This window comes from Capra hircus, chromosome 25, assembly GCF_001704415.2.
Source record: "Capra hircus breed San Clemente chromosome 25, ASM170441v1, whole genome shotgun sequence".
NCBI lineage: Eukaryota > Metazoa > Chordata > Mammalia > Artiodactyla > Bovidae > Capra > Capra hircus.
In genome coordinates this window covers 38,347,972-38,370,742 of record NC_030832.1, presented here as the reverse complement: position 1 = coordinate 38,370,742, position 22,771 = coordinate 38,347,972, and the positions used below count along the sequence as shown (strand labels likewise).

Here is a 22,771-nt window from a genome sequence, read left to right as displayed (position 1 = left end):
CCGCCTGGGCTGGGCCCCAGTGGGCAGCCCCAGGGGAGTGCAGAACGCCGGGGGGAGGGTGTGGTGCTGGACCGCCCTCGCCTCCCCAGCCGCAGCCAGGCTCAGTCTGGGGGTGCGTTGCAGGCTCCACCCAGTCTCTGTCCCCAGCCTGTCCCTGTCGTCCCAACTGGGAATCCGGCTTCGCTTGATGACCCTGCCCCAGATGGGGCACCTGCTCAGCATCTGCTCTGTGTATTGTCCTTGTTGAGTTGCTAAATCGTGTCCAGCTCTTTGCCACCCTGTGGACTGGAGCCCTCCAGGCTCCTCCCTCTGTGGGATTTCCCAGGCAAGAATACCAGAGAGGGTTGCCATTTCCTTCTCCAGGGGATCTTCCTGACCCAGGGGTCGAACGCACGTCTCCGGCATTGGCAGATGGGTTCTTTACCACTGAGCCACCCAGGAAGCCCGCTCTGTGTATGCTCTGCCATAAAATCTCATTTAATCCTATTCGCAACCCCCTATAAGAGTTCACCCCAACTGACAGGTGAATACATGGAACAATTAAAGCAGTGACTTTGGGAACACACAACTGACCCAGGGCGGAGGTGGGACCCAAGCCAGCCTGTGACTCTGAAGGTCCCTCCACGCCCACCCCCGCCTTCTGGCTTTCGGCTCCGAGGGGACCAGTGCCAACGTGCCCTGCCAGTGCCTCTCTCTGTGTCCACTGGCCCTGGAAGGCGTGTCAGTATTTTCCCTCATCTCCCCCAAGGTCAGGAATGCCCCCCTCACAAGCACTTTCTAGTTTGTATCTTTATTCCATTTCAGTAGCCGCAGAGTATAACTCAGCTTGTCCCTTTCCCAAGTGGGAATACCTGAATGTCTATTTTAAGGGAGCAGAGTCCAGTCTTGGAACCAAACGACACTATGTGCTGGGTGTACTCGATACTGAGGCCGCAATGGAAGCCGTGACTTCTAAAACCAGGCTCATCCCTGGGTCACTGAGGTCCCTGGAGTCCACTTTCAATGTCGTGTATATGACTTGGCAGGAACTCGATCATTCGTGTCGGGCGGAACATGAAATTGGGCCAGATTCTCTGCTTGGGGGCCCGTGGAATCCAAAGTGCTGAGATCAGGTGGAGAGCGGTTTACTTGGAAGCTCCTTCATGATGAAACCAGCAGCTACTCAGATCTCCCCTTGAACAGCACTGAGGAGTTTTCTTATTTCTTACCCATGCTAGGCACTGGGCTCACCTTACCCGATTCCCTGACATGGCCTCTTCCAGGAGCAAACCTTTGCATCAGGGTTTTGAACCCCTGCTGAGTCAGATAATTTCCTTCCTGCAGCTGGAGAAGCTCTGAACCCAGAACATGGGACCAAAGTACTCCTTCCAGAACACTGACCTCTGCCACAACCAAAGATCCCGCATGCTGCAACAAAGATCAAAGATCCCCTGCCACAGCTGAGACTTGGCACAGCCAAAAAAAAAAAAAAAAAAGGCTGTAGGCGGTCAGTGCTGGGGGCTGGGCATTTTCCATGGGGGTCTTCTTCCTTAACGATTCCTTGCTCCACATTCAGCGCGGCCATTGACCTCAACCTCGATGGCTCAGAGAACCACCAGTTGACTGCCTGCGGTTGGTGGTGTGCAGTCACATGGAAGTGATTTGATCGTTACCGGGGACTTCAACATAACAAGGCAGCCTGTCAAGGCCAGGACTGCGCGTGTTTGGTTATGTGACTTTGGCCTTGACAGGCTGCTGGCTTCCCATTGTTTTCTCCAGGAAGCACTAGGCAAATTTACCAGACGGTTTTACTTCTCTCTACAAAGCAGTCGTCCTGGTCTCTGTAGTTGTCAGGGCAAATATTTATGAGCACATTTTAAAACCTTGTTCAAGCAGAAATAAAACACAGAGACTAAAGCGTGTGGGTAGATTGACGTTTCCTTGTCACTCATGATATACCAGAGACCAGGTCCTGCGGGAATAATGCACCCAAAACCCTGGCTTTCTGTGCTTAAGGGAGTGGCATGGGTCATGAAGGGTCTGTATCTTGGCTCAAGACTCAGGACTGGCAAGAAATACTGCATTTACTTTCTTTGAAGGCTATTTGTCCTCAGATACCATATATATAACAGACATGTAATGCATAGGCACAGTTTAAGGAGTAAGCATAAATTGCGTACCAACAACCAACAGCTCTATTTAAGAAATGTTTGTTCAGGAGCTTCTGGTGGTCCAGTGCCCAAGACTCCATGCTGCCAAGGCGGGGCGCCTGGGTTCCTGCCTGTTTCTTGCTCTTGTTCTGTCACTAAGTCCTGTCTGACTCTCTGCGACCCCATGGACTACAGCAGGCCAGGCATCCCTGTCTAGGGACAGTGGAATGACTGAGTGGTATCTGTCTGCCCCCCAAAGGGCAATGGATCTGACTGTGGCGGGGAGCTCTCCGAAGTCCTTCGTTTGGGAACAGGCACTATGAGCCCTTGGAGTCCCTGCTGTTTTGAACTGGCCGGTTAGGGCTTCGGTTGGAGCAGGGTGGTCCCCTGGGGTCAGCCACACCCCCGGAGGTTGACCACGCCTCCTGGAGACAAGGGCAGGCCCAGCTCCTTCCCAGCTGGCTTTGTCTTTCTACCCCCCGGGGACCAGGGCCACGCTGTTGCTGCAGACACACCCGTCATTTTCCCCAGGGCAGCAGCGCTGGTTCCCAAGCCACCCGTTAGAAGCCAGGGCCTCTGGCAAAGCAGAAGAATCGAGGTATGGCTTTGGCCATAGTTTGCAACCAAAAAGATCCCATCCTCTTGGACCCAGGACAGGTCTGCGCAGCGTGGGTGTGGCGGGGTGAGCTCAGGTAACACCCCCACTTCCACCCGCCCTCACCCCCGACCTTGGGGCAGAGTCCCAGGTGCCTGTGGTCCCTCAGAGAGGAGATTTCAGAGCCCAGGGACCTCTCCTCATGGCCCCACCTCCTGTTCTATTTTAGGAGTTTCCAGGGCAAGAAATAGGAAAATGGAATAAATAAATGTATTCTTGCTTCCAGCCGAGAGAGGAGGCCGAGTGGAGAGGGGTCCGAGGAAACTTTCAGAGCAGTGTCTCCTGAGAACATTCAGACTGGCTCCCAGCTTGGGCCCTGCTTACCTGTGGGGAGACTGAGGCCCCAAATTTCTAAAACACCTAAGATTCAATTCCAGGCCTTTAGTACATTCTGTGTGCTTGGTCCGCACACCTTCTTCTCTTGATAATATGATGCAATCTTTTTGTTTTTTGTGTGTGTTGCTTTGTTGCTAAGTCATGCCGGCTCTTTGCGACCCCATGGACTGTAGCCCACCAGGTTCCTCTGCCTGTGGGATTCTCCAGGCAAGAATACTGGAGTGGGAGCCATTTCCTTCTCCAGGGCATCTTTCTGACCCAGGGATCGAACCCGCGTCTCCTTCTTGGCAGGTGAATTATTTACCACTGAGCCACTAGGGAGGCCAATTATTTTTTTTTTTTCACTAGAATGTAATTTAAAATATTGGCCTATTTACAAATCAAGGTGTGTACATGAGGCAGCTGACCTGGAAACCCCAGGTGAGGGGGCTGGCCTGTGGGGAGAGCCCTGATTCCTTCCATAGGCTTCTACAGGGAACGCTGAGCCCCTTCTCAGCAGCTTCCCTGCTTCTCTCCGCTGAGACACTGTCCAGGCCCTGACCCAGATTCCAGTTAAGCCCCAAGCATGTCTGCAAGGAAGCACCCGACAGCCATTGTTCACAGCCTTTCAGCTGGTGACAGCTGGTCGGGGAGGGCCTCCTGGCCTGAGATGACAGTAGGCCTGGGTGGCTGGCTTCTGGGTCCAGCTGCTCTTGCTGTGTGTCCTTGAGCAAGCCCCTACTCCTCTCTGGGCCACCTGGACGGTGGCCTGGAGCTCCTGACCTCTCTTCAATCTGGAATCCAATTGAGGGAGTGGTCTTTACAACAGTTCCTCATGATGATGCTCCAGGGCAGCTGACCTTTAGTTAAGCTTACCTGACTTTCCCTAAAAAGGCAGACAAGTCTGTTATTCCCATTTTACAGATGAAAAAATTGAGGCTTGAGAAAAGCAAGGAATTATTAGTGCAGAGGCCCACCCAGAATCTGGCCCTGGACATGCTGTCCTGAAGGCATGTTTCAAGCAGAAACCCAGGGGATGGGCCAGAGACGGGCATGTGCCCCTTCGGCAGAGGAGTTATTACTGGAAGTATCTGCTTGACCCCTGGGGACAGCCCCCAGGCCATCTATAGGCACCCGGGACAAGCCCTGTTCCCTGTTTCCCTCCCTACCTGGCTCTTTCTCTCTCTTTCAATCAGCAAATATTTGCTATTTTTCGTGAGCTGCTGCCATGGTTACAGGCATCCCAGGAGCTGAGGGTCCAAGTTGGACTTTAAACTCTTTAAAATTCAAGACCTAGAGTAAACAGCTTCTCAAAACCTCAGTCCTGCAGTCCCCATCATGCCATGCTTTGAGCCCTTTGCTGGCTGAGGGGTGGGAGAGATTCAGGAGGGACCCCGCACCCCTGAGTAGGGGAAGGAGAGCCTGAGGTCACACAGGCCCCACTTCCAGCCCGGGGTTGACCCCTGCTCTGAAAAGTGCCCCCCCCCCCCCGAGGCAGCTTCCAATGACCCCAGGGGACTGAGTTCTAATGAGATTCCCTCCACCTCTGCTGTGGATCCTGAGTGAGTCAGGGTTCTTTGAGCCTTAGTTTGCTCATCCATAAAATAAGGGTGATTATAAAATAAGCACCCCCAGGACTTTTTTTTTTTTTGAAGAATAGCTGATAAGCATTGTTGCGCCCATCTCTGCTGTACAGTGAAGTGACTCCGTTATCCGTGCATGTACGTTCCTTTTCTCATATTCTTTTCCTTTTTGGTTGATCACAGGGTATTGGGTATAGTTTAGTGTGCTGTACAGTAGGACCTTGTTGTTTATCCATTTTAATTGCAATAGTTTTCAGGGACTTCCCAGGAGGTCCAGTGACTAAGACTCTGAGCTCCCAATGCCAAGGGCCCAGGTTCAAGCCCTGGTAAGGAAATTAGATCCCACATGCCACAGCTTAAAAAAAAAAAAAGGAAGAAGAAGAAGAAGAAATCCCAAGTGCTGCAGTTGCAGATTAAAAATTCTGAGTGCCGCAACTAAGACCCGATGCAGCCAAATAAATAAATATTTTTAAAATAATAAATAAATGTAATAACTTGCGTCTACCAACCCCGAACTCCGAGTCCATCCCTTGCCTTCCTCCCTCCCCTTTTTCAATCACAAGTCTGTTCTCTGCATCTGTGAGGCTGTTTCTGTTTGTTGTTCAGTCACAAACTTGTGTCCGACTATTTAAGACCCCATGGACTGCAGCACACCCGGCATTCCCTGTCCGTCACCAACTCCCAGAGCTTGCTCAAACTCCTGTCCATTGAGTCGGTGATGCCATCCAACCATCTCATCCTCTGTCGTCCCCTTCTGCTCTTGCCTTCAATCTTTCCCAGCATCAGGGTCTTTTCCAATGAGTCGGTTCTTTGCATCAGGTGGCCAAAGTATTGGAGCTTCAGCTTCAGCATCAGTCCTTTCAGTGAATGTTCAAGGTTGTCGAGCTACATTTTTAGATTCCACATATAAGTGATATCCTGTGGTATATGTCTTTTTCCTGACTTACTTCGGTTAGTATGATACTCTCTAGTTGCATCCATGTTGCTGCAAATAGTAGTATTTCCCCAGGGCTTATTTTGAGGAGTAAAGCCCTCAGCTGAGAACATATGCGCTGAGCGGGAACATGTGGCTGTAAGTGGATAGAAATCCAGAGGTCTGGTTACAATGGACGCAAATGCCCAAGGTTACTCTTCTACACAACTTCTCTGCTAGACTGGGGGCCAGTGACTTGACATGTTGGAGCAGCCGTTTCCTGCCTGAATAATGAGACAGCCATCACTACACAGCGTAGACTTGTTCTGAGGATTGAAAGAGCTGAGATGAGTGTGTTAGTCATCCCTTGTCACGTAACAAATCCCTCCAAATCTGAATGGCTGAAGACAGCACACCTTTATGATCTCACGGTCTCCATGGGTCAGGAATGCGGGAGTGGCTTAGCTAGGTGGTTCTTGTTCAGGATCCTTCTGGACAGCTGGGATATTGGCCGGGCTGCGGTCTCTGAGGGCCCCGCTGGGCTGGAAGACCTCCTTTCCAAGAGGGCACCCTCACGCGGCTGTGGGCAGGCGGCCTCAGTCTGTACCAGGTGGGTTGCTCCAGACAGGGCAGCTGACTTCCCACAAAGGCTATTTCGAGAGCACCTTGAATCTTCTGTAACCTAATCTCAGAAACATCTGCTGTCTTCTACGGGTCCCATAGACCAACCTTGGTGCCACACATGGGAGGGGTCTGCTGAAGATCACGCACACAGGAGGTGGAGTTCCCGGGGGCCACCTTCAAGGTTGGCTGCCACTTGAGGAAAGGGTGGTACTGGCACCTAGTGACTCCTCAGTATGCGGGGGTGGTCCACTCGTTATGCAGGGTGCAAACCCAGAGCCGGGAACGTCTCAGGCTGGAGAAGCCTAATGACTTAGGCTCGAGACTTAGGCAGGAAGAAAAGACCAGACCCACAACGGGGGCTGCAGGCGCAATGGAGGCGCAACTCCCTGGGGCCAGACCAGGAGACTTGGCCACCAGATCAAGGGCCGGGAGCGAAGACGCAGGAGCTGCCGCCCAGCAAGAAACGACTAGCAGGAGTCAGAGATCAGGTTCAATCAGGCAGCCTGGGGCAGTTATGGCTGAGAAGCCACGTGGACCACTCCCCCGTCTTCTCCCAAAGTGGCCGAAGCCCAGAGGGTGCTCTGTGGAGCAGGAAGGCAGGCTGGGGTGGAGGGGACGCCCTGGGTCCTCTTGTCCCTGGAGACGCTCTCTGAAGTTGCCTGTCACCCTGCGGACAGTGCTGGTCACCGTGTGAGCTCTGTCCGTGAGGAGCTGGTCCTGCTTGTTTTCTTACCGCTGCTTTCTGGTGTGAGTCTGTGCCAAGCCTCAGGCAGCAGCCGCCTTGCCCGCAGTTTCCTGAGCATCTCATTACTTGCCTGTGTTTCTGCCGCTTCATTCACTCTCCTTGGGGCCCAGGAATGAATTCAATGATCATCAAAGCGCCAGGGAGATACCAAGAGCCTGGAATGAGATTCTCTCCATGCACCAATGCCCTCCCATTGCCTGAGACTCCGCTCAAATGACATGGCTCCAGAGAGGCTCTCCTGGACCCCGTCTCAAATGCTCCATGCTTCCTAACTTTGACTGTTTTTCCTTCTCCAGAGCAGAGTGCTCTGCACCATTCCCTCATGTCAGTCAGTTCAGTCACTCAGCCGTGTCTGATTTTTTGCAGCCCCATGGACTGCAGCACGCCAGGCTTCCCTGTCCGTCACCAACTCCCAGAGCTTGCTTAAACTCATGTCCATTGAGTCGGTGATGCCATCCAACCATCTCATCCTCTGTCATCCCCTCCTCCTCCTGCCTACAATCTTTCCCACCATCAGGGTCTTTTCCAATGAGTCAGTTCTTCACATCAGTGGCCAGATATTGGAGTTTCAGCTTCAGCATCAGTCCTTCCAATGAATATTCAGGACTCATTTCCTTTAGGATGGACTGGTTGGATCTCCTTGCAGTACAAGGGACTCTCAAGAGTCTTCTCCAACACCACAGTTCAAAAGCATCAATTCTCCAGCACTCAGCTTTCTTTATGGTCCAACTCTCTCATCTCTACCTGACTACTGGAAAAACCATAGCTTTGACTAGATGGACCTTTGTTGACAAAGTAATGTCTCTGCTTTTTAATATACTGTCAAGGTTGGTCATGGCTTTTCTTCCAAGAAGCAAGCATCTTCTGATTTCATGGCTGCAATCACCATCTGCAATGATTATGGGGCCCAAGAAAGTACAGTCTGCCACTGTTTCCATTGTTTCCCCATCTATTTGCCATGAAGTGATATAGTGATATATTGATTGCTTGTTTTTGATTGATTGATTGATGACTTGATCATTATTGTCTCCCCTGGTACAGGAAGCTCCTGGAGAAGCAGCAAGCAGGTCTATATTATTCATTCTGGCTCCCCCAGAGCCCAGCCCCCTGCAGCACCTAGCAAGTTCTCTTGTAAGTGTCTGCAGGAAGTGAATGAAGAAGGGAAGAGGTTACATTTTCTAGGTGAGAAGAGTGCCTGCCAGGCCTGGTGCAATGACTGTTACATTTTGAGACAGGGACAAGGACCAGCATGACCTCTGTGGGTACCTGGGATCAGCTTTTCCAGCTACAGTTTCAGACCCAGGCCATGTTGCCTTTGTCGCAAGAGAAGCTGCCCCATTTCCACTTCCACTGGCGCTAGTGGTGAAGAACCTGCCTACCAATGCAAGAGGCATAAGAGGTGCAGGTTCGATCCCTGGGTCGGGAAGATCCCCTGGCAGAGGGAGTGGCTGCCCACTCCAGTCTTCTTGCCCAGAGAATCCAGAGGAGCCTGGCGGGCTACAAAGGGGCTGCAGAGAGTTGGACAGGACTGAAGCAAATTAGCACACAGATTCATAATCACCCCCAAATGAGTGGTGGGGACAAATATTAAACCCCAATTAGCAGGGAAGCAAAGGAAAAAAGGAGACAAACACCAGCTCTGCTGGAATGTCAATCATGTTTCCAGCATCAACATGAACATTTTAACAGCCTTTCTTTGAGCCCATTGAGTTTCCAGGCTTTTCTATTGGGTAAATGTGGGCGATCGCTGGTAAAAGTGGGGGAAGCAGTGTGACTTAGCAAGAAGAATGAAGGCGTTACTGGTCTGCCATCTGGCTACTGTGGGTACAATTGCCAGCTGTGCAACTATTAAGCACGTGCTGTGTGCTAAGCCCCAGAGAAGGTCCTGGTAAGGTCCCAAGATGTCAGGGCCTGCTCAGGCTATGGCCCCAAGTGAATGTCCTTTCTTCCCCATCTCTCTAAACTCTAAAGTCAGCTCATCCTCAGACCCTGCTGCTTTCCACCTCCTCCAGGAAGTGTCCCTGAACACTGACTTCTCCCCTGCATCCGCACAGCAGTTCATAGTGTTCCGGACCCTCCGGCCCCCAGCATTCTTTAACCCCCTTCTCCACTGTGTCAGGCAGGGGAGACCACACCTGCCCCCCTGGCTGTCCTTAGCCAACTAGAGGAGCCCCGCTGCATGCTGGGCACGCTGGAGGCCGAAAGTGCATCCTCAGGCTTCTGTCGTCTCCGAGGAGCTGGCCCTGTCCTGTGTGGGTGGGACAGAGACTCTGCCTGCAGGCGTCACCAGGGCCCCAGGAGTGACTGTGACCCGAGCATGGACCTGCTTTCTTTGGGCCTTGCCCCAGACACAGCCAGGGGCTGCTTTCTCTTTTGGGGGTCCCTCCTGGGATCATGGATACATCTAGGAAGGAGGCTGGCCGACCCCCTGACTGTCCTCTGTCCTGAGGTCATTTCCTTACTGAGGAGGGGCAGGAAAGGGCCTCAGGGACTGTGGCACTCATGCCGCCCTGGACCCACTGGGCAACGGCCTGAGGATTGGGTCTCTGAAGCCCCCTGGGAAGGACGCTGGGCTTGGGGGTCTAACGGGCTTGGCTGGTCTCCCCAGGCACCCGCCGCAGGTGGCTGATCTGTCCACATCTGGGCAGCAGGATCAGCCCCACCATTCCCAGCAGTGCTGGCTGCCCCAGCGTCTCTCTTTGTGGGGAATCGGAGCTCGGGAATGTGGCCAGTGCTGTCCTAGGTCTTTGCTCAAAACTCGCCAACCCCAACCTTTAGCAGGAATTAGCATAAATCTTTAGGCTGTGGGGTCCAGACGTAAGAAAGGAAGCAATAGAGAGGGAGAAACAAAAAAATCCAGATGGAACCAGACGGGCGAATCTGACCTCCAACAGACCTTGAGTCTCACACTCTGTATTGAATGACACAGACCAGACAGTGAAGACCAAACATGGATGAAAAGAGGGGGCACCTCACTCCCTCGCAGAGCCCTGCCCCTCCCCCACAGACTGTTGGTGCCTCCTTACTATGAATCTCACTCTGCCTCCCTTTGTCTCTTCTCTTTAAAATTAAATCCCCATCGCCAAGTGGGAAGGAAGTTGATCAGTGCACGAAGTTCCCCTTCTCCATGCTTTGGCTACTGAATAAAGCTTGTGCTGCATGGATCTCAGTGTATTTGGAGATGAGGTCTTGAGGAGGGTCAGTGGGGTCACAAGTGTGGGGGCCCTAATCTGATAAGATTGCTGTCTTATAAGAGGAGCAGGGAGACTTCCCTGGTGGTCCAGTGGCTAAGACTCTGAGCTCCCAATGCAGGGGGCCCGGGTTCAATCCCTGGTCGGGGAACTGGATCCTAAGTGCCACAGCTAAAAGACCCAGCATGCCGTGTGCTGTATCTGGGACCCTGTGCAGCCAAATAAATAAATAAAAGTAAATATTTCTTAAAAAAAAAAAAAAAAGGAACAGGGCTCTCCCTGGCAGTTCCAGTGATTAAGACTTCACCTTACAATGCAATGGGTACAATTTCCATCCCTGGTTGGGGAGCAAAGATCCCACCTGCTTCTCGGCCAAGAAAAAACAAAACATAAAAAATCAAAAGCAATATTGTAACAAATTCAATAAAGACTTTAAAAATGGTCCACATTTTTAAAAAAGTCTTTAAAAAAGAACAGTATAGTCAATATCTTCTAATAACCTATAATGGAAAAGAATCTGAAAAAGATTATGTATGTATAACCAAATCAGTTTGCTGTTCTCCTGAAACATTGTAAATCAACTATATTTCAATAAAAAAATTAAAAAAAAAAAAAGGAAAGAGAAGAACAGACACCAGCACTCTCTCCCTTTGCCATATGAGGACACGGTGAGAAGGCAGCCATCTGCAAGCCAAGAGAAGCGTCAGGATGAAACCTACGTGGCCAGCACTTTGATCTTGGACTTCCAGCCTCCAGAACTCGGAGAAGTCAGTTTCTGTTTGTTTAAGCGGCCCAGTCTTAGGTGTTCTGTTATGACAGCCTGGGCAGAATAAGACAATAATGATGACTTTAGCCAACACAGTGGAGCACATCAGAGAAGGCGATGGCACCCCACTCCAGCACTCTTGCCTGGAAAACCCCGTGGGCAGAGGAGCCTGGTGGGCTGCAGTCCATGGGGTCGCTAAGAGTCAGACACGACTGAAGCGACTTAGCAGCAGCAGCAGCAGCAGTGGAGCACCTACAGTGTGCCAGGTGCTATTTCAGAAAATTTAAAGAAATCCCTGGACTTCTCTGGCCACCCAGTGGTGAAGACCCCATGTTTCCAATGCAGGGGGTGCAGGTTTGATCCCTGGTCAGGGAACTAAGATCTCACAAGCCACATGGTGGAGTCAAAAAAAGAAAAAGAAAAAAAAAAAAAAACAAAAAAAAACAAGAAATTCCTGCTATGATGGAGTTCATATTCTAGTAAATGTATTACATGATAATATGTATGCAATACCCATCTATCTCTCTCTCTATCACAGATGTAGTAAAATTGTCAGGTGGTAATTTTTCTAATCAGGGTTCTCTGGAGAGACAACCAACAGGATATATATAAATAGAACAGCAGGTGCTGAGACCCTGTGGTGAGAACAGAGCAGGAAGAGCCTGTGCGTGGCAGAAGGAGGGAGGTGGTGAGACGGGAGTGGGGGAGGTCTCCAAGCCGAAGCTTCTGGAGCCACCCCAGTGAGGACTCTGGATTCTGTTCAGCGTCATGGAAGCCGCTGGAGAGTGGAGACCCCGGTGTCATCTGACAGGTGTTCACGGGACCGTCCTGGCTCACGTGGGGACAGGGAGGACGAGGAGCCTGTCCTGCCGACTCAGGAGGGAAGTGATGGTGGCTGAGCCCGGGGAGGCGGCAGTGGGGGTGGTAAGGAGGGCTTGGATGCTGGATCGATTCTGAAAGTAGAACCGACAGGGTTTCCCGGCAGATCGGCTGTGGGTGCGAGAGGAGGAGGGCGTGAGGATGACTCAGGTTCGGGCCGGAGCTCGGGGGACGGCGGTGCGATGCCATCGGCTGAGACGGAGCACCGGGGTGGGGGGTGGTGATGTGGTCAAGTGTCGGCCGTGGAGACGGAGGTGTTTGTTGGCATCAGGTGGAGGTGTGTGCAGGTGCGCACAGGTGTGCCTGCAGGGGTCCAGAGGTTGGGAGACAGTCAGGCTGTGGTTAGGAACATGGGAGGTCCAGGCATGGAGGTTGCATTGAAGGGAGTCCAGGTGGGGCCCTGGGTCCTGGGGGGCGCTCCTGGGTGAGAGGTCAGGAGAGCAGAGGAACAGAGCAGGGGCTGCTGGTCACGGAACAGGTGGAGGGCAGTCCTGGGGAAAAGCGTTCAGCGTGTTTCTGGAAGAAGAGAGACCTGGGCTGGAAAGCATACCACCCCCACCCCCCCCAACAAATTCACGCCCATCTGGCGGCTCAGCATGTGACCGTAGACGCAGGGTCTTTGCAGGTGTGATCAGTTGCGATGAGACCACACAGGATCAGGGTGGGCCCTCCGCCCAGTGACTGGCGTCTCTTTTGTTTTGTTTTGATTTTTGGCTGTGCTGGGTCTCCGTGGCTGCGTGGGCTCCTCTCTAGTTGCAGAGAGCGGGGCCTGCTCTTCCATGTGTGTGCGGCTTCTCTTGCTGTGGAGCGCGGGCCCTAGGGCACACGGGCTTCAGTAGTTGTGGCGCACAGGCTGAGTTGCCCTGTGGCAGGTGTGATCTTCCCAGACCAGGGACAGAACCTGTGTCTCCTGCATTGGCAGGCAGATTCTTTATCACTGAGCCAGCAGGGAAGCCCTGCTTGGCATCTTATTACAAGAAGAGAGGACACACAGAAACACAGAGAGGGGAGGTAAGGGCCGAGGTAGAGATCACAGCGTTGCGTCCACAAGCGGAGGACACCAAGGGCTGCCGGGGGCCCCCAGAAGCCGGACGAGGCCTGGGGAGGATGCTCCATCAGAGTCTGGAGGGGACCGTGGCCCCCGAAGCGTCCTGCCTGTGGCCTCCTGGCCTCCAGCCCTGAGAGGACAAATGCCTATTGTTTCAATCCACCCAGTTTTGAAGATGCTTTGTTCCTGCAGCCCCAGGAATGTAACAGGTGGGCACCCAGGTGCCCCACAGCCCACCCTAGGGGACATCCTTAGCCAGAGGGTGGGCACCCTGGCCCTTCTCTGCCACTGGGACACTAGCGGCCCTCTGTGGGGAGACTCTAGAGGGGTCACCGGTGACCTCTGTCCAGGGGAGCAGCGCTGGGGTCCCCTTCTGTCTCTTGTCAGGGAGCCCTTTCCCTGCCTTGTTGCCTTACCAGATGAATGGCCTTAATGGCGCGTGCTAGACTCTTACTAAAAAATACTTTGTTGTTTATCTGAGTTTGGATTTAACTGGGCCTTCTGTGTTTTTATTTGCTCAACATAGCAACGCTGCGCCCTCTCCACTTGTTCCAGCGCCTAGGATTTGTGGCTGGGTCCACGTCAGTCTCCTGAAGACGCCACCTGACTGCCATTTGACTTAATGTAGCCCCTCCCCCGCCTCTGCCTCCCCCCACCCACACCACTCGGTTTCTCGTCGGCCGTGTGCAGAACATGCTTTCCTGTTACACCTACGTCCCCACGAACGAGGAGTCAATAACAGTTTTAGGGAGACAGTACAGTTGTCATGGGGAAAAAAAATGGAACGAATTCAGAGTTCATTAGGCAAGTTAATCAAATCGCCCAACCATGCCTCGCCGCTCCTGGGAGCCATCTGGCCCTCCCTGAGCAATGCTGGGCCAGGGGACAGGAAGGAGGACCTGGGCGATCGTCATCCCACGCCCGGGAAGAGTGGTGATGGTCAGGACTCCCTACTGGCTCTCACACCCCTCTGCCTTCAAGCGAGACCCCCAGACACTGCCCTTCCACCACGTTTCTTGAGCCCCTGCTCTCTGCCCCTAACTCCCCCCGCCCCCACCCCCAGGCACTGGGGCAGCTGGACGGTGCCCATTCTCACAGGGCTGATATTCCAGGAGGGGGAGGCAGTCAACACAGAAGTGAGAACTTAGCAAATAACCGCCTCTCAGCTGCAGGGCTATGCTCCCCCCAACATCCTGCCAAGTTCCCTGGCTGCCCGACTCCCCATCTAGAGGGAAGCCAGCCTTGGGGGAAGCCCAAGACAGAGCAGAGAGACAGAAGAATCCGGGTCCTTGGTGTGGTCAAACAGCTGAATTGAGCCCAACTTCGAAGCCCACCTCCTCAGCACTTTTCAGTTTTGTGAATTAATAAAGACCCTTTTGGGGGCTTCCCTGGTGGCTCAGATGGTAAAGAATCTGCCTGTAATGCAGGAGACTCAGGTTCGATTTCCTGGGTCTGGAAGATCCCCTGGAGAAGGAAATGGCAACCCACTCCAGTGTTCCTGCCTGGAGAATCCCATGGTCAGAGGAGCCTGGCGGGCTATAGTCCAGGGGGTCGTAAAGAATCGGACACAACCGAGTGAACAATGCTTTCACTCTCACATTAAAGACCCTTTTAGTTTAAGGAAGTAAAAGTGAGGTTTCTGCTCCTTACCACTTAAAGAGCTCTGACTCATATGATCCTTTATTTCAAATGTTCCCACCGACGGGGACCCAGCAGGTCTGTGACTCCCAGGCCATGGGTCCTGGCAGCCCACAAGGACAGTGAACAGGAGTAACCCGAAGTCCCCCATCAATGAGGGCATCCCAGAACCTCTCACAGGTTCAAGTTCACAGGGCCAAGTTCACACCTTTCTTCTCACCACTCCAGACGGGGGGCCTTAGGACTGACTCTTGCGCTCCTTGGGGCGGAGTCCTTCACTGGGTGACCAGTGTCACCTGCTGTCCCAGCGGATTGTCATGGCTACAGCTCAGCTCCCCAAGTGCCTGGGTACCGGTGTCTGGGAGGATGCATGAGGGTGATGCTCTGGGCTGGTCCGCAGGCCCTGAAGAGCCCTGCTTGAGCCTGGAGCCTCACATGGTCCCTTTCAGCTTCTGGCCCTGAGGCCTGACCTCAGGTGGGGTAGGAGATGGAGACTGGAGATGAGAGAGGGCACACCCCAGAGATCACTCAGGGTCAGCACGGCAACCAGGCACACTCTCCTCTGGGAGTTTTTTTTTTTTTCTAATTTTTTTATTGTGGTAAAATATGTACAACATAAAATGTATCATCTTAACTATTTTTAAGCTAACAGTTCAGTGATATCAAATACAGTCAAAATGGGAAATTCCCTGGTGGTCCAAGGGTTAGGACTTGGCACTCTCACTGCCAGGGCCCCAGGTTCGATCCTTGGTCGTAGAACTAAGATCCCACACGCCATACCATGCGACCAAAAAGAATTTTTTGAATAAATACAGTCATGATGTTGTACAACTATCACTACCATCATCTCCAGAACTCTTTTCATCTTCTAAAACGGAAACTCCACACCCGTTAAACACTGCTCCCCATCCTCCCTCATCTCAGCCCCTGGCAACCACCATTCTACGTTTTGTCTCTATGAACCTGACTACCCTAGGGACATCATATGAGTAGAATCATACAGTATTCAATTTGTGTATGTGTGATTGGTTTATTCTTTTTAGCGTGATGTCTTCAGGATTCAGCCACACGTGCCACAAATTCCTTCCTTTTAAGGCTGCATAATCTTCCATTGTGTGAGTGGACCACGTCGTGTTTATCCGTTCACCTGTTGATGGACACGTGGGTTGCGTCCATGTTTTGGCTACTGTGAATAATGGTGCGATGACATGGGTGTGCTTTCCTGGCATTTTCGGATGAAGGGCTGTGTTCAGAGGTAGAGGCGGGACTGAGGAATCAACCAGGAAGGGTGATACAGACTCCCAAAAGTGGAAAGTCGTCACCGCCTCCAGGCCTGATGGGCAAGGGCAGGGAACTGTAGCTTCTAGAACCGCAGCAAAGCAGACAGGAAGCAAGGCCATTGCTGATGGGGCGATGATACCTGAACATCTCCTCCAGCTCTCGGGCCCACTGGTGCCTTCCAATGGAGGCTGAGTGTACTAGTCAGATATTGCCATGCTGAGGCTGGTAACAAACAGCCTCAGGTTTGTCTCAAACTTCGTAATAAGCCCCAGGTTTCAGTGGCTTACAGAAGAGTCATTTACTCTCACAGTTCAGCAGCTCTTCACTCACATCTCATATCTGTGGCCCATGCAGCTGCCCAGGGCATGTTCTTTCCATGAAAGGCAGGAGCCTGAGAAGCCAGGCCAAGCTGCACAAGCACATTAGGGATTTCTGCAGAGCTCCTGCGTTAGCCTGCCCTTGGCCATGCCCACAGCTAGTAGGCGGGAAGCCCACTCTGTCTGCCCCTAGACCCTGGCAAGGGTTTGGCAGTGCGTTTCTGCTACAGGGGAGTGAAGAATCGTGACCAAGAAGTCAGTCCACTCGGAGGGTGGGGTAAGTCTGCGGAGTCAGGCTCAGGCACCCAGGGAGCGGTGGAGATCCGAGGGCTGATCAAAGCGAGTAGCTGGCAGCTTGATGCCCTCTTCAGCCTCCTCTTCCCTCCTCCTGGGTGAGTCAGCATCACCCCTCCCCTCCGCCCCCATGCCTCTCTGCAGATGGATCTGATGGGGAGGCTCTCAGCACCCCCATTCAGAGGCCAGGAAGGGTTAACTGGAGGGTTGCACCGAGTCACAGTCAGAGAGAGACTTTTTCAAAGACTTGATAAATAAATCACGGCTCATGTTTAATTCAAAGCCCCCGCTGCCTACAGAGAACACAGGGAAGAAGCCGTCTTTCAATTAAAACAGCTCTGAGGGGCTTCTCACGCTCTCCTGGGGCCTCCTGGGCTCCTCCACCCCGACCCGGCTGGAGGCCCCCAAGGTGAAGGTGGGCGTGATCCTGCCTTGCTTCCCAGACAGGCTGAGAATAGGAATCGGACTCAGATCCTGGTCTTCTGAGGTGGCAGCCTCAGTCTTGGTCCCCCTCCTCTCTCATCTCACACTGTCCCCTCCACGTCACTTTCTCTTAGAAGCCAGAGCTCTTATCCTTAGGTGATGCTTTTGTGGGTTTTACTTGTTTCTTTATTATCTTTCTCCTCTGATAGGTTGTCATCTCCATGCGAGCAGAGATGGCTCATCTGTTTGAAATGCAGCCCCCAGAGCAGCAATTAGCACATCGTAGGTACACAACAAGGACTTCACTGGTAGCTCAGTGGTAATGAGCCAACGCAGGAGACACGGGTTCGAGCCCTAGGTCGAGAAGATTCCCTGGAGAAGGAAACGGCTACCCACTCCGGTATACTTGCTTGGGAAGTCCCATGGAGAGCAGAGCCTGGTGGGCTACATTCCACAGGTCATAGAAGAGTCGGACATTGCTTAGCAATTAAACAACAACAAGGTGCTCAGTAAATGTTCGTTTGGGAGCCTTTTCTCTTCCAGATTAAGTACCCCTAGGTCCTGCGGTTTTGCCTGTGAAGCAGGAGGCTGAACGTTGCTTGACCCCCCACCAGCGCTCTGAGCTCTGAGTCTCTGGGGAACAGCAAGAAGGCCAGAGGAGGTGCTGACCCCCACACACCAGGGCCTGTGACAAACAGTGCTGCTCTGGGCACTTGGTAAGGTTGGACCTTCTTGGCCTCCCCAGAGCCCATTTTACAGATGGGCAAACCAAGGCACCTTCTCCACATGGCACCTTCAGAGTGTCAGAGACAGGATTTGAGCCCATGGCTCAGACGGTACTTTGCCTGCAATGCAGGAGACCCAGGTTCAAGCCCTGGGTCAGGATGATTCCCCCAGAGCAGGGATGGCAACCCACTCCGGTATTCTTGCCTGGAGAATCCTATGGACAAAAGAGGCTGCCAGGCTGCAGTCCAGCGAGTCACAAAGAGTAGGACACGACTGAGCGGCTAACACTTTCACTTTCCAGTGCTTCTAGGGCTAACACCCTGAGTCACTCTTCTGGAAGGTGAGAGCTTTTTATAACCACCGGGTGGTGGGAAGCATGAGGTATCGCATCCCTCAAGAGGCTGGCTTTCAGAAATCCCAAGTGGCAAAAATCAGGCCCAGGGATGAAAGAAAAATCAACTCTCCCCCTTGGGGACTGAGATCAAAATAAACTCTCAGCCAATATTTTGGACCTGAAGCCTGTTCTTTTGTATTTGGCAAAAACATACTCTGTTTCCAGCACAGCACTTGCTTCTATGAGTGGGTCTAGGTGCCAGCATTCAGCAGACGCTTTAGGTGATATCCTCTCACTAATATTGGGCAGCTGATGGTCCTCATCTCCACTTTCCCTGTGAGAAAACTGAAGCCCCAAAGGTTGAGTTCCCGGTCATCCCGCTAGGGAGTGATAGAGTCAGGAATTGAACCTGTGACCTCAGAATCATGCTGTTTCTACAATAATCCCCCAGCCAATGTACTATTAGTTGTTATCATCATCACTAACATTATTGAGCACTTGCTAAGTGCGGGACTGTGTGGTTAGCATTCACAATCATTAACTCTGATCCTAAATACCACTCTAGTCAGCAAATACTATTTTTATCCCCATTTTAAAGATGAGGAAATTAAGGCCCAGATAGCTAAGGAACTGTTTTAAAATTGGGATCCCCCAGTGGTTCAGATGGAAAAGAAACTGCCTACAGTACGGGAGACCTAGGTTTGATCCGTGGGTCAGGAAGATCCCCTGGAGAAGGGAATGGCTAACCACTCCAGTGTTCTTGCCTGGAGAATTCCATGGACAGAGGAGCCTGGCAGGCTACGGTCCATGGGGTCGCAGAGTTGACATGAGTGAGCAACTAACACTTTATTATTATTCAGATGGGGTGAGACCAGCAGTGATGACTGCCATTGGAAAGATAGTTTGGGAACTTTCCTGGTGGTCCAGCCGCTAAGACTCCATGTTCCCAATGCAGGGGGCCCAGGTTCAATCCCTGGTCAGGGAACTAGATCCTGCATGCTGCAACTGAGACCCAGGGTAGCCAAATTTAAAAAAAAGAAAAGAGAGCTTGTCACACGAAGCTTCTGAGAGGAGGCGGCATGTCCTGCAGGGCCACATGGGGAGCACCAGGGTCAGCCAGGCAGCAGAGGGAGTGAGGGAAATTCATGGGCAAGAACCTTCAGGTGGTTTCCACAGGGAGGCAGGCTTAGGATGGGCTAATGTGGATAATTCCAGTGGTTCTGAAGCAATAGTGCAGTCCCTACTTGCCTGGCACCTGGTCCTGGGGTGATGAGGGCAGGTGGATTCTGGGCCAGAGTGTGAGAGCCTCAGAGAGGAGGGGGTTGAGAGTACGAGCTCTGGATGGATTGGTTTGCATATAGAAGTAACGAGTGAGTCCTTCACCACCTCTAAGAATTGGTGAGTCATCCCTCCAAGGTCAACAAGGCTCCGGATGTTAAAATGTCTGTATCATCCGCTCAATACAGGAACTCGGCCCAGGTCACTCAGAAGAGGATTTGAAATCTTAGATCAGCTCATTTCTAAGCCTTCGTTGTCACTTGACAACCAGATCTCCTCTCTGCAGCTGAACATTTGCTCATGCGTCATGGGAAGAACTCAGGGGAGAGCGGCTGCGAACAACACCATCTGAACAGAGGTGAGGCCAGGAGGAAGGCTGTCATGGGGAGCGGGCGGGAACTGGGAAGTCTGTTTATCTGGAGCTTTCTCCAGCGAGGCGAGGAGTCCCCAAGACGGCTGTTCTGAGCGGGCATCCCCGTTGATTCTACTGTCCTTTCAATTTGGGAGGAAACCAGGAACACCTGACGGAAGCTCAAATCTCCTTCCCTTAAACAAAGAGCCCAGATTGGATTCAAAGTCCCCACTGCGAGGCTGAGCCACGTCCTGACTCTGCTCTGACACCAGAGTGTAGCGTCCACATTATTCGGGCTCGGCAGCTGGAAGGGAACGCACAGCCCGGATTCAAATAGCAGCATCTGTTAGTGTCTCCCAGGAGAAAAATTCTCCTTTTGTTGCATATTAAGTCATTAAAGCTCCAAAAGGAAGCGGGACATTCATTTCCCCACCATATGCAGACAATATTTTAATGCAAAGGTACCAAGGGAAACGGGCCAGGCCTTTGGATAACAGGCTGGAGAAGGAATATCAGACACGCAGGGTTCGCTGAGCACCCGAGTCTGTCTGTCCCCTGCAGGTGGGCGTCTGAAGTCCGGGCTGGTTCTGTGCAACCATGTACTTCGGGTTTCCCTCTGCTTCCCAGGACTATTGTGGGCTGGAGACCACCCTGGGGTTTCAGACTCAAGCCTAAGTCATTGTTCCAAACCCTTGTCCAGATCCCTTTTGATCCATTTCTCCCAGAATGCTGCCAGCCTCCTGGATCACTGAGGTTGGAATCCCCCTGCCAGCAGTCCAGGCTGCCGCCAACCTTAAGCCACCTACTAGAAGAATAGGCTTTGCGTTCAGTAGCCCTGGGTTTGAAAACCTACTCTGACCGCCTAAGCAGCCATGTGACTTGGTTGGGACTTGGCATCTCTGGGCCTCAGTGTTCTCATCTGTTAAATGAGGGCAGAGCTCTGTGACATCTGGTGTCGTGAGGTCCAAAGCCGGTGTTGGCACCTGCCCACACTGAGCACTTCCTGGGGAGCTGGGGGGAGGTGCACCTGGTCCCTCACCTTCCGATGGCCAAACGAGTGATGCTTGTTCTTTCTGTCCCACCGTGCTCGTCAGGTATTTCGATGGAAGAGCAGGCAGCAGCAGGTCACATGACCTTGTCGTGTGGGCCCCTCTCTTGGGCCCTTTTGCCTCTCATACCTGCTGACGGGCTTCCCAGGTGGCTCTAGTGGTAAAGAACCCTCCTGCCAATGCAGGAGACATAAGAGACGTGGCTTGGATCCCTGGGTTGGTAAGATCCCCTGGAGAAGGGCATGGCAACCCACCCCAGTATTCTTGCCTGGAGAATGCAGCGGACTGCAGCCTGGTGGGCTACAGTCCATGGGGTTGCAAAGAGCTGGACGTGACTGAAGCGGCTTAGCAGCAGCAGCAGAAAACAAGAGAAAGGGTGTTGTGAGTGGCTTTGGGCATCCGATCCTCACTGTCTGCCAGAGATGGGCAGATCTGGCAACGTCACTTAGAACACGACCTCCACAGAGGATTCATTTGAACTTCTGTTTATTCATTTGGAAAATGAGGACAATAGCAACACCTCCCTTCCGGGACGGCAGAGCCTGGAATACGTACACATTTAATGCATGATAAATATCACGATAATTATTATAATGGGAAGACAACATTTACATGAAAGGCAGGCAGCGGGCTTAGTTAATGTACTTCTGGAAAATTACTGAACTGTCCCAAATTACACTGAAATATATTCTGAAGTGTCCCTGCCGAGGCAGCTTGGTGTCTTACTTGAAGAGGTCTGAGGCGGAGGAGGGTGAAAGCTGCTACCCTGTCTTCCTTTGGAGCCTGTCGGGGAGTGGCAGCAGAGAGGCAGCAGAGCAGGGGTGTGCCCCTCGAGGTCCTGGGGCCACGTGAGAGGCCTGCCTGGGAGCATCGCAGAGTTCGAATCACCCAGAGGCACGCCCAGCCCACCCTTCTCCCCACTGGAGCCAGAACCCTCCCCAGCCCTACCCCGACCCCCACTTCCTGTGTTTGTGTTTGTTTCTTCTGTTTTTGAATAAACAGGGGAAAGATGAAAAGAAAGCTGGAGGCTGCCGATCCCGCCGTGGGAGCGTCTCATTTCTGCTCTGACGCTCACGTGCAGAACGCAGGCCGCAGCGGAGGAACTGGCTTCACTCGGGAGCTGGGGGTTGCGGCCAGGGCAGCCCCTGGGGTCCTGTGGGGATGAGGACCGGGGAGTAAGAAGACCAGGCAGACAGAATTCCTGCTCTGGCCCTGGCTTATCTGGCCCGATGGCCTCAAAGAGCCCCTCAAAGGGACCAAGAGACGGAGAGTGGACGAGACTGATGAGCCCTGGGCCACCCAAGACCATCCAGGCTGCAGCCGTAATGTGGACACACCCCGGGGTTGTGTGGAGGCAGCAACCACAACCCCTGTGTCCCGAGTGGGAGGGGCCTGGCAGGTGCTCCAGAGATTCAGCTTGGCGGGGAGGGCCGGGTACTGCTCCAGAGACAGACTGGGCCCGATGGAAAGCTGGCCCGAAGCTCGTCCTGACTCACTGTTGTGTGCGGCCTGTGTCCTGAAACCTCCGGGGTCTGGCCTCCCTCTGCCCAATGCTCCTTTGCAGTAGGAAGGTCTGTGAGGGACGGGACAGAGCGTCCTATCCGGTGATGTCATTCATGGACACTCAGCATACATTGAGCACCGACTGTGTGCGCTGCTCTGGGCCAGCCAGGCTTGCTGGCCAGCCTTGGAGGCTGCCAAGTGTCTGTATGCAGCTCTCGATTTTCATTTAAAATCCACTGATTTTTACCTCTGGCACGTTTTCTTTAGAAATGACTCAGAGTTCAGTCACTCGGAGAGAGACACCAAGGAAAAATTAAATTAGAAGACAGTTCTAATGGCAAATCCAAACAGATATGACGCAGCTGGCTCTCGGGAGATCAGCCTCCCCACGCGGGGCTGGAGCTGGGGAGGGAGTCAGAGGACCCGCTACACAAGTCCTCTGTCTGAGGTCTGTGGGCTGAGCCACTGCCGGGAACAACTTAGCCCATCCCCGCCCCCCCCCCCCCGACACCGGCCCCCACCCACCCCCAGAGCCGGACCTAGAACCAGATTCGACCCACTTATTTGAAATTCTCTTTAACCCCCAAGGTCATTCGTGCCTCAAGGCCTTTGCACTTGTTTTTCTCTCAGCCAAGGAAAGGCTGAACTTAAACTTGGGTGGTTTTTTTTTTTTCAAACTTTAAACTTTTTATTTGTGTATTGGGTATAGCCGATGAACAATGTTGAGG

At 52.7% G+C, this 22,771-nt stretch overlaps 1 long non-coding RNA gene across 1 annotated transcript; it reads left to right on the top strand.

The window, feature by feature from the left end:
• Window positions 17,220-22,553, top strand: LOC108633923. The gene is made up of 3 exons (XR_001917295.1): window positions 17,220-17,517; window positions 19,328-19,497; window positions 21,543-22,553. It is a non-coding gene; the product is annotated as an uncharacterized LOC108633923 (long non-coding RNA).